Source organism: Megascapheus bottae, chromosome 14 (genome assembly GCF_031878675.1).
Source record: "Megascapheus bottae isolate mThoBot1 chromosome 14, mThoBot2.hap1, whole genome shotgun sequence".
NCBI lineage: Eukaryota > Metazoa > Chordata > Mammalia > Rodentia > Geomyidae > Megascapheus > Megascapheus bottae.
Window position 1 is genome coordinate 21397273 of NC_143522.1, and position 13910 is coordinate 21411182.

Here is a 13910-nt window from a genome sequence, read left to right on the forward strand (position 1 = left end):
TAATTCACTACTTGACCCTGAATGTTTGAGAGTTTTTATAAAGTCAAAAGTAGAGGCTCTCCAATGGTAAATATTAATCCACTGTGACAATCACTAAATACATTTCAGTTTCTATGAGGACTTTTAAGTAGTCACTATGAGTTTGGTAAAGCTCTCAGTACACCCCCTGGCCCCAATTCTTTGAGCGTGTTTTCGTTTTCCTCTAAAACATTAGCTTCCCATGTGCTTTACCAATACCTTAGTTTGAAGGGATTTGTTTTTGCTTTTGGTTGGGTTTTTTTTCCCTTTGATTGAAAACAGGATCATTACATAGCTCGAGCTGCCCCAAATTCACAACCCTCCTGTCTCCACACCCTCCTGGCTCTCAGTACTAGGGTTCACAGAATGCAGTACCACCACCATGCTGAGGCACTTGAGCTAATATTTTCTTTTCAGTGTCTCCCAGGAAGCCACAATGTTGTGTTAGTGAGAATGAAGAGATGGCCATTCCCTGGCTTTTCTGTAAAGGAGGGCAGTGAAGTACAACACAGAGCTGGGTGAGGCTCAGAGTAGGAGTGAGAGGACTGGATATCATCACAGCTTCTTCTGCACAGGATAGACAGTACCCATGGGGTGGGGGGAATCAATCACTTTTAACAACGTGACACAAATGTTAGTAAACAGACAGACATACTCATCCAAGGAAACCTGACACGTAGGTGACAGGTGTGATTTTAATCATTCTAGAACATTCTCAGGTCCTAACAAAATACATCTCTTCATTGCGTGCCGATTCCTGCAAGTCTATGAGAATGTGGCCAAGTTTATTCTATGTTTAACCCACTGTGCTAAACATCTGTTGTGTCTTCTTTTTTTTATAACATGTGAACATTCAAGTGAAACTAAAGAACTCAATGGAAAGCAAGGAGTTGATCATATTATGTATATGTCATGCTATTTTTAAATGAAATAGATATAAAATTTGGTACAAATATTAAAAATGATATAAATATCTTAAATGATGAAAAGATTTTAATGATATAAATATTAAAATCATATGGTTAAAATGCAAATATTTTAAATATAAAATGATATAATTGCAAAAATGATATAATACTAAAAATATAATTATTCTTAAATGACATAAATCTAAAAACATAAATATAAAACAATGACATGCATATTTAACAATTATGTAAATATTAAAACTTGTTTAAATACTAAAATTATATACATATTCACAAATAAACAAGTCATAAATATCTTGGACTCCTCAAGATCCAAGGCTAGTCCTCCCTCATTCCACACTTGGAAAATGGCAAGGATGCTCTGAGAGAAATGTACCTGTAAACTGTCAGCAGTGAATGATCAGTGACCTTGGAATAAACGTCCTCTATTAATGGGAGAATCTGAGTCAGGCACTAGAGCATCCATGATTCTCTCAGTCAGTTTAGTATCCTGTCTCTTTACAGGAGACAAAGAGGGAGGCAGGCAAATCTAATATTCCATTGCCTGTCTATGGTCAAGGCGCAAAGGCAAGTTCTCCAATCAGATCCTCTTCTGGTCCTCCAGAAGCTGCAGGAAAACCTAGCCCTTGGTGCAGGACTCCATCACCTATCCGTAAATCTCAGGGAAAGCCTAGTGAGGAATGCTCCAAGAGAGGACTTGGTAAAGAACTTGTACTCTGGGATTCTAGAAATCCTCTGTAGTATTGCTCATGGCCACGCCTCTGCCATCATTCTTCCCTACACTCAATGTTCTTGAGCTCAGAGCGACTTTAGTAAGAAGGCAGATTCCTCCATTATGTTGACTTCGATCTAACTGTTTTCTAGAAGATTCATTGCAAAGACAGACAACTCTAAAGATTAGGCTGTAGTCACAAGGCATGAAGCCGATAGCCTATGCCCACAGCCAAGTGGTTACAACTCCCACAGGTGAGTCTATCCTGAGTTAGAGCACTTGTCATCTGCTCTGGAAGCAAATGGTACTGTCTGTGGGTTTATGCAGATTCGTGTGTGTGTGTGTGTGTGTGTGTGTGTGAGAGAGAGAGAGAGAGAGAGAGAGAGACAGAGACAGAGACAGAGACAGAGACAGAGAGACAGAGAGAGACAGAGAGAGACAGAGACAGAGAGACAGAGAGACAGAGACTGAGACAGAGGATGAGAAATTTGTGAGCCATTTAACAATATTTTAGCAGACCCTCACTGCTTTGCACCTCCTGCATTTGCTGAGGTTTTCCTGCATCATTTGGACTGTGGAATAAGTTTTCCTATTCAGAAAAATACAAACCCACACACCCATAAAAACTCTTAACTGTCAGCCAGAAGAAGGGACCCTTGGAGGAGCTCACAAGACCAGAGAGCTGAAGAGATCGCTCACAAAACTACAATGGATTTCTAACATAAAGCTTAGGAATCAAAGTTATTTAAAGCTCACTGGGGGTGGGGGGGCAGAGGAGGAGAGGAAACATCTCCTTTACCCACCCATGCCAATGACTGGTCTACTTCATTTTCCATCCTGGGACCTATGAAGGAGCCAGGACAGCTTGCGTCTTAGTGCAAGTTTAGGTTTTGCCAAGAGAGATAGAAAATCACTGCCAGCTGAAGGAAGTTGATCATTTACAGAGAAAGATTAGAATGGTGAATTTAGAACCTGTGAGTCCAAGGACACCCTGGGAAAGACCTTGAGGACTGAGGCGTTTTTCCTTGACTCCATTTTCTTAAGCTTCTCCATGAAAAGGGTGTGTGTGATTTGAAGGTGCCACTCTGAGACCGTTTTGACCCAATGGAAGCAAGCAATGTCCAAATGCCAGAGCTGCCTTCTGCTCTCAGCCAACCGGGTTCCCACAGGGTTGGACTTACCCAGAAATACTTCCTCATCAGCTATCTGGGCATTCTATAGTTGAGGAAAGTTGATAAGTAGACCTAATCATTATATTTGTATTTCCATACACACTTTCTGGTTTCTCTTTAAAACAAAATACCTCTTGAGTGGTGAAAAAATGCCTAAACTTTCTCTACTACATGTAAGTCATGTCCATAACGGAACCATCAGTTTTACATTTATAATATAACATTTAACCTTTATTGACTACTTGCCAAAAAAAAAGTTTCTACCAGCAAAAGAGGTGCAACGATCCTTATCTTTGTTTTTGTTCATCAGACAGACGCTTATCCCTATTTCTGTTTGTCAAAGACCCTTATCTACATTTGAGAACTAAGGACACTGAGACATAGACATGTTAATTTCCCTCAAGTGCTTTGCAAAATAGAATCTGATGTCATATGATCTATGCTACCACAGAAGGTGCCACAATATTTGAAGAACCTATATAAAAATTAAATTTTAGGATCCTTCATCCACAAAATCTCAAGGAAATGAATGCTTGCAAATACATGAAAATAAAAGGTTTTCCTTTCTTCTGATATCCCTTTCTGTGGTGCTATTTAGGGTTGTTCAAAGTAAAGAAATTTTAGAGTGCTAATTATGGCCAAGAATTTTACCATTTATTTTTCTGTGGTGCAATACTAGTTTTAATAATGTGAAAGAGAAGATTTAAATGCAATTATAAGCACATTTAATTAGTATGTGAAACCACAAAAATCATCCAATCTGCATTTGTAAGTTTGCATATATACACACATATATATGTATATATATATGTGCAGAATACCTGCACAAAACTTAGCTATTTTTATGTGATTCCTCAATAAAGCATTCTCTGATATTGACTTATTTATGAATAAAAAAGGATCAAAAGGAAAAGTAATTCTAAGCTATCCCTTCCCTTTCTGCTTTATCATTTTCATCCTACATGGCTATTGTAGAAGGATATGCATGAATAGGAAAAGATATGATATAGTTCTTCAGTTGTCAGTGTTTCTCAGAATGTCATTGTCACTATGCTCAATTCAAAGTAAGTACTATTTCAAAGGAAGCACAAGCCCACTCTGGGAAATCAATACCTCTATGTATTCACTGTTTGCTGCAACACAATAAAACTGTGCATTCTTTGTGTCCTGTTGAACCTCATGAACCACAAGTCCATAAAGAGTCCATTTTCAGGTGGCATCAAGAACACTGTATGCAAATGTATGACATGAACATCAGACCAACACGTTGTGCACAGCTGCTCTGATCACATACACAGCCCAATGGCCCCACCAGATTTTGCTTTCCAAGGATAGTTCTCAAAGACAAATTATTAAGAATGTGGAGACTACATATTAGAACAAGCACAAGGCTTTCCTGATCTTTAGGCCACTTCACAGGTTACATACCTTTGAAGTTGGCTCCTGAAATCAACACCCAGTATTATACTCCTGCCTACCTCTGAACTCATCTCTTCTTCATTTCCTTGTATCATCTGACTTACTGGTATGGCTCAAGCCTATAATTCCATCTACTTAGGATCTGAAATCAGAAAATAAATGAAAATGAAATAAAAGACAGAATTTTATTTTTTTAAAAAAGAAGTGAAGATGTGGCTCAACTGACAAAGCAAAAATTCCAAGTGAGAGTATAAGATGCAAAGTTCGAGTACCAGGTCAGGCACACGCACCCCCCCATACACACACACACACACACACACACACACACACACACACACACACACACACACATTAAAGTGGGCCACCGCCAGGTATAGTGCCTCATACCTGTAATCCTCACTATTCATGAAGAAGAAATCAAGAGCACTGAACTTTGGGATCTCCCTAGGAATAAAGTGTGGGATACGCCATCATCTCTACAAACAAGGCAAGGTATCATGGTTACGTATTCATAATCCCAGTAGCAGCCCTTGGGTACACTACCGGAAGATATAACTCAACTGTTAAAAGGATGGTGGGGAAGGGGAGGCTAGAAGCAGGGCTCATGTGGATGGGCACCTGCCTAGCAAGCATGAGACTCTGAGTTCAAAGTCCAGTACTTTAAACATTACAGAAATTCTATGCCTCAGTGACTTTATACTTCATATCCCCTCTGCCTGGAACACCTTTCCCCATAGTCCAGAAGCTCCCTACTTCATCACTCAGGCATCAGCTCCCATGCCAACTCAGCAAGCAATCACCATCACATCCTGCTGGTACTCTATTTCATCCTCCTCCAGCCACATGTATTTATCCCATGCCACCTTATTTATGCACCACTTTCTTTCTTCCACAAGGATGCAGGCCCCTGGGAGTCATGAAATGATCTGACATATTCACAGGTTCAGATCCCAAAGCCTGGCCAGACAAGGCAGGATCTCAATATGTGTCTACAAAACACACGTACAAATGAATCCGTTACTTCACTTCCACTACTGCACCTCATGCTTTCTGAGTAAATATTATTAAATTATAAATGTGCATAAGGGGATCAGCACAGTAGAATGTCCTTCAAAACAGAGTCATGCAAGAGAAGGGTCTATATGAGTGATAAATTATTTAAGAGCAGATATCTGAAAATGGTCACCTATTCCTGTCCTCCTCCACTACCACCCCCACACATACACACACTCCATTTCCCTTTACTTTTCCTTGCAGCAAAGTCATAATATTGAGCTGGTAAAAGCCCAGGTGTTGCCATGACAACTGACTTTGTGGACACAAACTTTCGGCTCAGCTGAAACCATGTGATGAAGAATGAATTGTTTGGCCAAGGCCTATGAGAAATAATTATAAAGATGACAGAGGAAAGAATTATCCAAGTAAATTGGTTTTGAACAACTGCATCTTCTTAGGCAGATAAGAAAAAAGGAGATAAAGTGAAATCACACCTAAGAATATATATCTATGTTGGAAAGTCACACAAAGTTAAAATACAGAAAGATTTCCTTTCATTTTTAAGGAAATGAAGTTAAATTTAAGCTGATATGAAGAAATAGCTCTTTCTTAGACATTTTGGTCACTTCTGATTCACTTTGGAACTAAACTAGCCTGACTGAGCCTGTTTCAAAGTGTGTGTATATGTGTGTGTGTGTGTGTGTGTGTGTGTGTGTGTGTGTGTGTAATTGTAGAGTTCTTAAAAGCTAATGGGTAAACCAAATATATCAAGATCAAAATCTGAATTCAAGTATACTGGTTGTCTTTAAAGATATTGCCAAATATTCCTTCATGAAAAGATCTTCTAAGTTTTACACGGTATTTTCAAAGCCAAATTCCCTCACTCCAGGGACTAAACCATCACCTTTTCAGTTATTTTCCAATAAAATCGTACTTCTGAGTCTCCATTTATCACCACAAAATTGGGAAGACTAATATTTATAGCTACTGATATCCTCCTTGAACCTCTGGATTTTTTTTTAAGATATCTGAGCTCATTTCTTTAAAAAGCATACAACAAGCAAGTGGGTGCCAAATGATCTGCTTGTTTTCATGAAAATGTTCTCTGTGTTAGTCAATTTCTGTTACTGTGACAAACAACCTAACAGGATCAACTCATAAAGAGAAAATATTTATTTTGGCTCATAATTTCAGGGGTTTCAGGCCTCGTGCTTTGGGCCTATAACAACTAACATCATCATAGCAGGAAGCCTGTGTGAGAAGAGATCTGCTCACCTTATGATGACCAAGAAACAAGAGAGAGAGAGAGAGAAAGAGAGACAGAGACAGAGACAGAGAGACAGAGAGACAGAGACAGAGAGACAGAGACAGAGAGACAGAGAGAGACAGAGACAGAGACACAGAGAGAGAGAGAGAGAGAGAGAGAGAGAGAGAGAGAGAGAGAGAGAGAGAGACAGAGACAGAGACAGAGACACAGAGAGAGAGAGAGAGAGAGAGAGAGAGAGAGAGAAGAGGGAGAAGAGAGAGAGACCCAGAATCCCAATATGTTCTAACTTCCTTCTATTAAACTTCAACTTCAAAAGGTTCCACCCCTTCCAGGAGGGCCAACAAACTGGCAAACAAAGCTTTCGGCCCATGATCTCTGGAGTCCACTGAAGATCTGTCCCTCTCCTTTATACTTACACTGTTTATAAAACATAGATTTTAAAACTTTTTTCACTTTTTTAAAACTCTTTGAACATGGAGGAGTTTTGATTTCTGCAGGTTAGATTTCGTTTTATTACCCTGGAAATTAAACAACAGCAAGCCTTCTGTATATCATTTTTTCAATAAGAAAAAAATTCTGAGGACATTTCTCTTTGAACAGTGTCAGGCCCTCACTCATTTTCTCCCAGTTTTCCCCCTCCTGAGCCCCTCCTCCCTTCCCAAGTTCTATAATTCATTTCCAACATAGGATCTAGTGAGTATCATAGCTGAATTTGTCCAGTCACCTCTGTGCTTCTCCTTTCCCTTGCCAACTCAGATAAACTTATACACAAGACAAAGTGAAAGGAAATCAAAACTGGCGACAAAAGGGCATAAACCAAAGAGGGGAAATGTACAAGAAAGAACTCAAGAAAGCATGAAGCAAGAAGGAAAGAAGGAAGGAAAGAAAGAAGAAAGGATGGAAGGAAGGGAGGGAGGAAGGAAGGACAGTATAATAAAAAAACACTTGTTTCAGTTTCTTGGTATTTATTTTAATAAGCTTCATTTTATATGGTCACATGAACATAAGTAATTTGTGATCATTGAATATCCTCTGTTGGTCTCACTGTGTGACTGTCCTGGTCATTTCCAGATGACCACAAACCAGACCATATTGAAGCCACCCGTACAACCTTGCAGCATTGTTTACTGTCACTATGATATGAAATTAATCCAGATGCTCCTCAGAGGATGAATGCAGCAAGAAAATGTGGTTTATATATATATATACACAATGGAATTTTATGCTTCCATCAACAATAATAATATTGCCCCATTTATAAGGTAATGGAAACACTGAGAAACATTATAATAAGCGAAGTAAGCCAGACCCAAAGTAATATAGGCTGCATGGAGCACCTCTTTGTAATAATGAAAATTTGCTTATGAGTCTACAAGTAAGCCCAATGGACAGTAAAAGAATATTATCCTTGATTAATTAAACAGAAAATTTTGTTGAAAGTAACGTGATAATGTTTTCTTTAGTCACATTTTAATATTTTCAGAGAAATTGGATTACAAAGATCCAATAAGTATGTAACTACTTTAAATATCTGTATTCATAAATTAATGTCTTTTATGCAGACTTCAATGAAAGTATGAGTAACTTACCCATGACTGTATCCAGGCAGAGACTTGGTTCCTTTACTACTCCCAGGGAAGTTTCTCTAGTACAGCAATAGAACCGGGACTAATACCTACTTGTATTTATATTAAGCTAAGTTTGCCAGAACAGTCACACAGTGAGACCAAAGGAGCATATTCAGGGATCACAAATTACTTATGTTCCAGGGTAGGGTGGTAGCCTTGAGCTGAAGAGCTCAGGGACAGTGCCCAGGCTGAGTTCAAGCCCCATAACCCACAAACAAACAAACAAACAAACAAAACCCTGGATCTTAACAAAATAAATTATTTTGCTTAATACTGCAATATTTTGAAAAAAAGACTACTCAATTGTTCAACCACCAACTGACACCACTCTTGCTGTAAATTATTGTTTCAAATTATCTTGCATAATCTTCATTTTTGCTTTTGAAAACTTTCTTCAGCTTTTTTGAATATGCATATCATTTGCTATGTGTAAGGATTGCCAGAAGGAAACTACCACCTGGTTCAAGGGAGGAGAGCTTACTAAGAGACGGAGAAAGCAAACCTCCAGCCCCACAAGATGGAGTCGGAGAGAGCAAGAGAGCTTATGGAGGAAGGAGATTATATAGAGGAAGGGAGGGAGTGTGGCCATAGGGGAGGTGACCTCAGAGAATAGGGACATGACCACAAAGACTCAGAGACCACCCACTGCCCCCAGGCATGCCCTTTGCCTGGGTTTCAGATGCTGGCACCCTTGGAGGGTGCAAGGAGAGAACCACCGGAAGAGTCATTTCTCCCAGGTGGAACTAACAACATGCATTCCCACTGTGACTCTCTGCTATTTCCATGGCCAAGGCTAGTCATCAACAGCTTCATTTTTATTTTTTTTGTTTTTAACCTTGGCCAATAACTTCATCGATCCACTCATTCTGATTCCACAGCTTTTTATTGGTTGCTAGCTGTGTGCAAGGCAGTAATTACAAAAGAGAAACAATTACAGAGCAACTGCCTTCAAAAAGCTTATCCTCTAATTGGAAAAAGAATCAAGCCCAGATTTTCAAAAAAAAATGTTGAATAGGCTTGGATATGGAGTGATAGGCTGTGATTTAGAATCTGCATGTCAAAAATTATGATCAAGCAGGGCGTGGTGGCTCATGCCTATAATCCTAGCTACTCAGGAAGCTGAGATCTGAGGATCATGGTCCAAAGCCAGCCCAGGCACTAAAGAACGTGAGCCTCTCATCTCCAATTAATCACTAGATCACTAGAAAGTGGGAAGTGAGGCTATAACTCAAGGGGTATGGTGATAGCCTTGAGCTGAAATACTCAGGGACAACGGCCAGGCTCCATGACCCCCCCCATAAAAAAATGAAATTATCATTAGTATAGGCTTAATTGTAGAAATAAGACAGACCTAAAGGAAGTAGAAGGCTCTGAGGTGAACAGTTAGGAAAAGAACGTGATTCTCATACAGGAATGGGAAAATTAAACTCAATTAGTGAATTAAAAGAGAAAAGATCCACTTCTGGAGTCACTGGTGTAGCACAGGTGGTAGAAAACCAGCCTGGATGTGAATGCATTAGATCTTCATTTCAAGTCCTAGACTAAAAAAAAAAATAGTGAAAAGCAAGGAGACTCAGTTCTGTTCACCACCTACCTACCCATCTTGCCTGAAAGCTCATGAAATCCCTGGTAACCATCTCTCCACTGTGATCTAGAAATTCTAACAATTCTCTCATCTTTCCAGTTTCCCCCAATCTATCTTTCACTCTGCCTTGTAATGGTGATAAAACAAAATAGTGACCACATCCTTTCCACATCCAAAAAGCTGCAGTGCCATACAAAAATCCCTTGGAAGGATTATTAGTAACACTCATTAAGATGTTGCCCTTTCTTTTTCTTTTCTTTTTTTTTAAAAAAATTTAATTAAAAAGGTGATGAGCAGGGGTGGGGGTTACAGTTATATTACTAAGGTAATGAGTACAGTACATTTCTTTTTAAAACATTGTTACTCCATCCTCATTTTTTTCTGCTTACCTCTCCCCACTCTTCTCTCCCTCCCATGTTCATGTCCAGCATAGTATAAAGTATCAACGGTGCATCAGCTCATCCTTTGCTCTGCTATTTCTGTGGTTCCTTTTCCCTTCCACATATCAATTAATCTTATTCACAAGACACACGGTAGAGAAAACTAAGAGAAATAGGGGAAATAACTATATATAGGTCATAATAAAAAACCCTTGCTTCCATGTCTTGGAATTCATGTTGATATGCTTCATTATATATGGTCCTGTGCACTAAGCAGCTGGGTTATTGAAATTCCCCTGTTAAGAATATATAGACATATTCTAGTTCTTACAAATGAGGGGAAACCATGCAACCTACTTTTCTTTGGGTCTGGCTTACTTCACAATATTTTTTTTCCAAGTTTTTCCATTTCCCTGCAAGTGGGGAAATGCCATTCTTTCTGATAGAAACATAGAACTCTATCGTGTATAAGTACCACCACATCTTGATCCATTCATCTACTGAGGGGCATCTGGGTTGGTTCCATATCTTAGCTATGGTAAAAAATGCTGCAATGAACATGGTTGCGGTGATAGCTTTAGTATGGCCTTGTTCATGATCATTTGGGTAAATGCCCAGGAGTAGGATTGCAGGGTCATAGAGGAGCTCTATGTTTACTCTTTTGAGGAATGTCCATACTGCTTTCCAGAGTGCTTTTCCTTTCCTCCACTGCCAGCTCTCACATGACAGGGCAAAAGTGATAGGGCTCATCATTCTCTTCCTCACTTTTCTACTTTCCAAATGCTTTCTCAAAAATGCAGTCCACTCTCTCTTCCCCTGTCTTCTCTCTTCTCTCTGCAGTTACGAGTTTCTTTCCAAGGGGGGAATCTCTGTGCTTCCCAAAATAGAACCAGATGGTCTTCTTGGAGACCTTTCCAAATTGCTTTCCAACACCTCAAAGCAGGCTATGAGACCCAAAACTCCTCCTACACAGTGAGTGAGGAAAGAATGGTAAGAAAACACGTCAAATCTCTCCTGCTGAATACACGATCTAGTCAAAGACTCCCAAAGGTCTTTTGATATAGACTCACTTATCGCAAATAAGTACCGGGACACAGGCCAAAGGTCAAAAGGGAATCAGGATTTCTGACCAGGTCTGTTGAACTTTGAAACTCAAGGTTCCATCTGTTACAATGAAGCATGTCTTTTTTGTGCCTTTACCATCAAGGGATTTCAAAATACTTATCTAGAAAATGTTAAACAGAGGCAATGAGAGTTGCTAGAATACAGAGCAACACAGACACGCAATGGTTAAATCAAATTGTGAGCATGACAGTGTATCTGTCAGGAAAACAGGGTAGAAGCCCTGGAGCCTTCCCTTTGCAGCTTTCTCAGACAATTTGAACAGCTTTAGAAACTTTTCACTTAAGGAAATTAGAGGCTTAATACCAGCAAACACTGAATGTTTCTCAGGAGCTTGTCTCCCATGAATCTGTAGCAGCTGTGTGCAAATTAATCAGTGATTTGCAGGCTACACAGAGCTGAGCTGGGGAAACAGCTGGGCATATTTATGAAAGTTTGTCAGGAATGTACGAGCATATTCGAAGGTACCTTCTTCGTTAAGTGTCATTTTGCTGGCAAAGAAAAGGAGAAAGCAAGACAGATTCTGCCGGTGTCTAGAGGATTAATGAAAAGCCTAGCAGAAATCTGAAACTGAAAAAATCTCTTCTTCTAATTTAAGCACAGATTTTCCAGAGTGGGTCTGGGGATTCAAACTGAAAGGAGCAAAGTGCCAGTCGGTGGCCTCTCTGATAACCACGGTGGCAAATCAACTGTGGGAAGGTCTGTCTGTGTCCCTGTAGTAGAGCAGTGACACCTGACTGGGGTTGTTTTTGAAGTACCATAACTGTAACTAGCCCTATCTCTACCTGCTCCTTGCATGATATCCTTTCTCTGCATTGAGCTCCCAGTCTAAATTTTGAGAAAGGATCAAAGAAACCATACCAGAGAATCCTCACTGGGTCGAAGAAAGTCTACGGTGTCATATAGAGAGAACATCAGCAATGAGAAGACCCAACAAAACACACAGTGAGTGAAGGGGACAAATCCTTCTGAGAAAATGAATTGCCAATCAGTGTTGGCCTACTTTTGAAGAACAAAGATCCTCTTTTGAGCATCTTTACTCACTTTATTTCACCTTTGTATGTGTCTTTGTCATAACAATGCTCTGCTCTTTCTAGAACCCTTTCAGTAACCTACCAAGATGCCTTGTAAAACTGGAATCTTTTTCACATTTATTCAACACTTAAGAGAGGACATTTCCTAATATTTCCTCTGAACCTAAACACAGAGCCCTATAAATTGTTTTATATATTTTTTTTCCTGACCAGTTCAGGACTTGGGGTACAGCAGTCATAAAGACATCTAACTTTAGGGTCCATTGAAATGTCATAAATTAGCCTAAATTGAGCTGAGGAAATATAAAGTGGTAAAAGTAACATAATGTCTACATTCTCACCACTAGACAAGAAAGAGCTGCCCAAAAGATCTCCACTCTTCCAGTTCAGGGCAAAGGCTGACCAAACTTCTTGTAAGACCAAAAATTTAGGAAAAGATCTATTTGTTAATATCTGACCTAGACATCATATAGAGTACATAATAATAGATATTATCAAGCATGGCATGGACATGTCTGTATTTAAATTTTATTTGTTCTATATCTAAAATTGAAATGAAACTGAACATCTTGTACTTTTCTGTTTTAAATTTGACAAACCTATTTGGGAACACATGGGAAATGAGAAATAGTTGGCACAATTGGTAAGCTCGGCCACCTGAGGTGAGTCCTCCTGTATTTCTGCTCACAAGCCTATTTCTTTTCTATGTCTCCAGACACATCCTTGTCCTCACTGTTAGAACCAAATTAATCCCGCACCCCATCTAGATCTCTTGTCTTTTGTCTTTCTGTTTCTCAACTTCCCATCAGGCGTATTCTCTAAAATAAGATTTCACATCAGTATTCTACACAAAATCTAGCAGAGTCCTTTGGGGATTGCAGATGTGAAATTGGGTTTAAATATATAGCATGTTTTCAATATGTATTTTGTTCTCTGGGTGTATAATGAAATGGATGCATATTTTAATCTCTGTATCAAGTAGGAAATCATGAAGCTGCAAGTAACAACTCAACTTTAACAAGAAGTGGTATAAATTTCTCACACATGCAGAAGCTTAGAGATCCTGGGTAACTAAAGGTCCACACCCCTGCTATTCTTTCCATCTTTTCTTTATAGAAGCAGTACCTGCAGCAGCTCTGGGCTTCATATTTACATTCCAGGAAGAAGAAAGAGGAAGGAGTAGTGGCAGCTGTATGTGTCATCTGGTTGGGAAAGCAGAAACTTCTCTAGAAACCCCCTGGCCATCCCATGTCATATGGGTAGTCTGCACTATAAAGTAACTAAGAAAGAAGATCAGAGGATTTTGTCAGCATGTTCTGCCACAAGAGGCTGGGCTAGTGTCTGACCACAATCAAACTCTTCTTAATAAGAAAGAGTTAAAATAAGTACTCAGTAGGTCTCCAAGAGAACTGAGAACAATCATTTATCTATAAAATACAATTTTATCTTTCTTCCCATTGGTTATCTTTGTCCCCCCTTATAATTTAGGACATTATGAGAGCTTAACATTGCAAAGGTTTACTGTTACACAGAGAGCATCTCTGGTGTCAGAAAGCACCTCTGGAGTCTTACATAAGTACTGAAGGAGCATTTGGCTCCAACTCACTGACAGAACCAATGCAAAAACTCTAACCTAGGTAAAACTGTG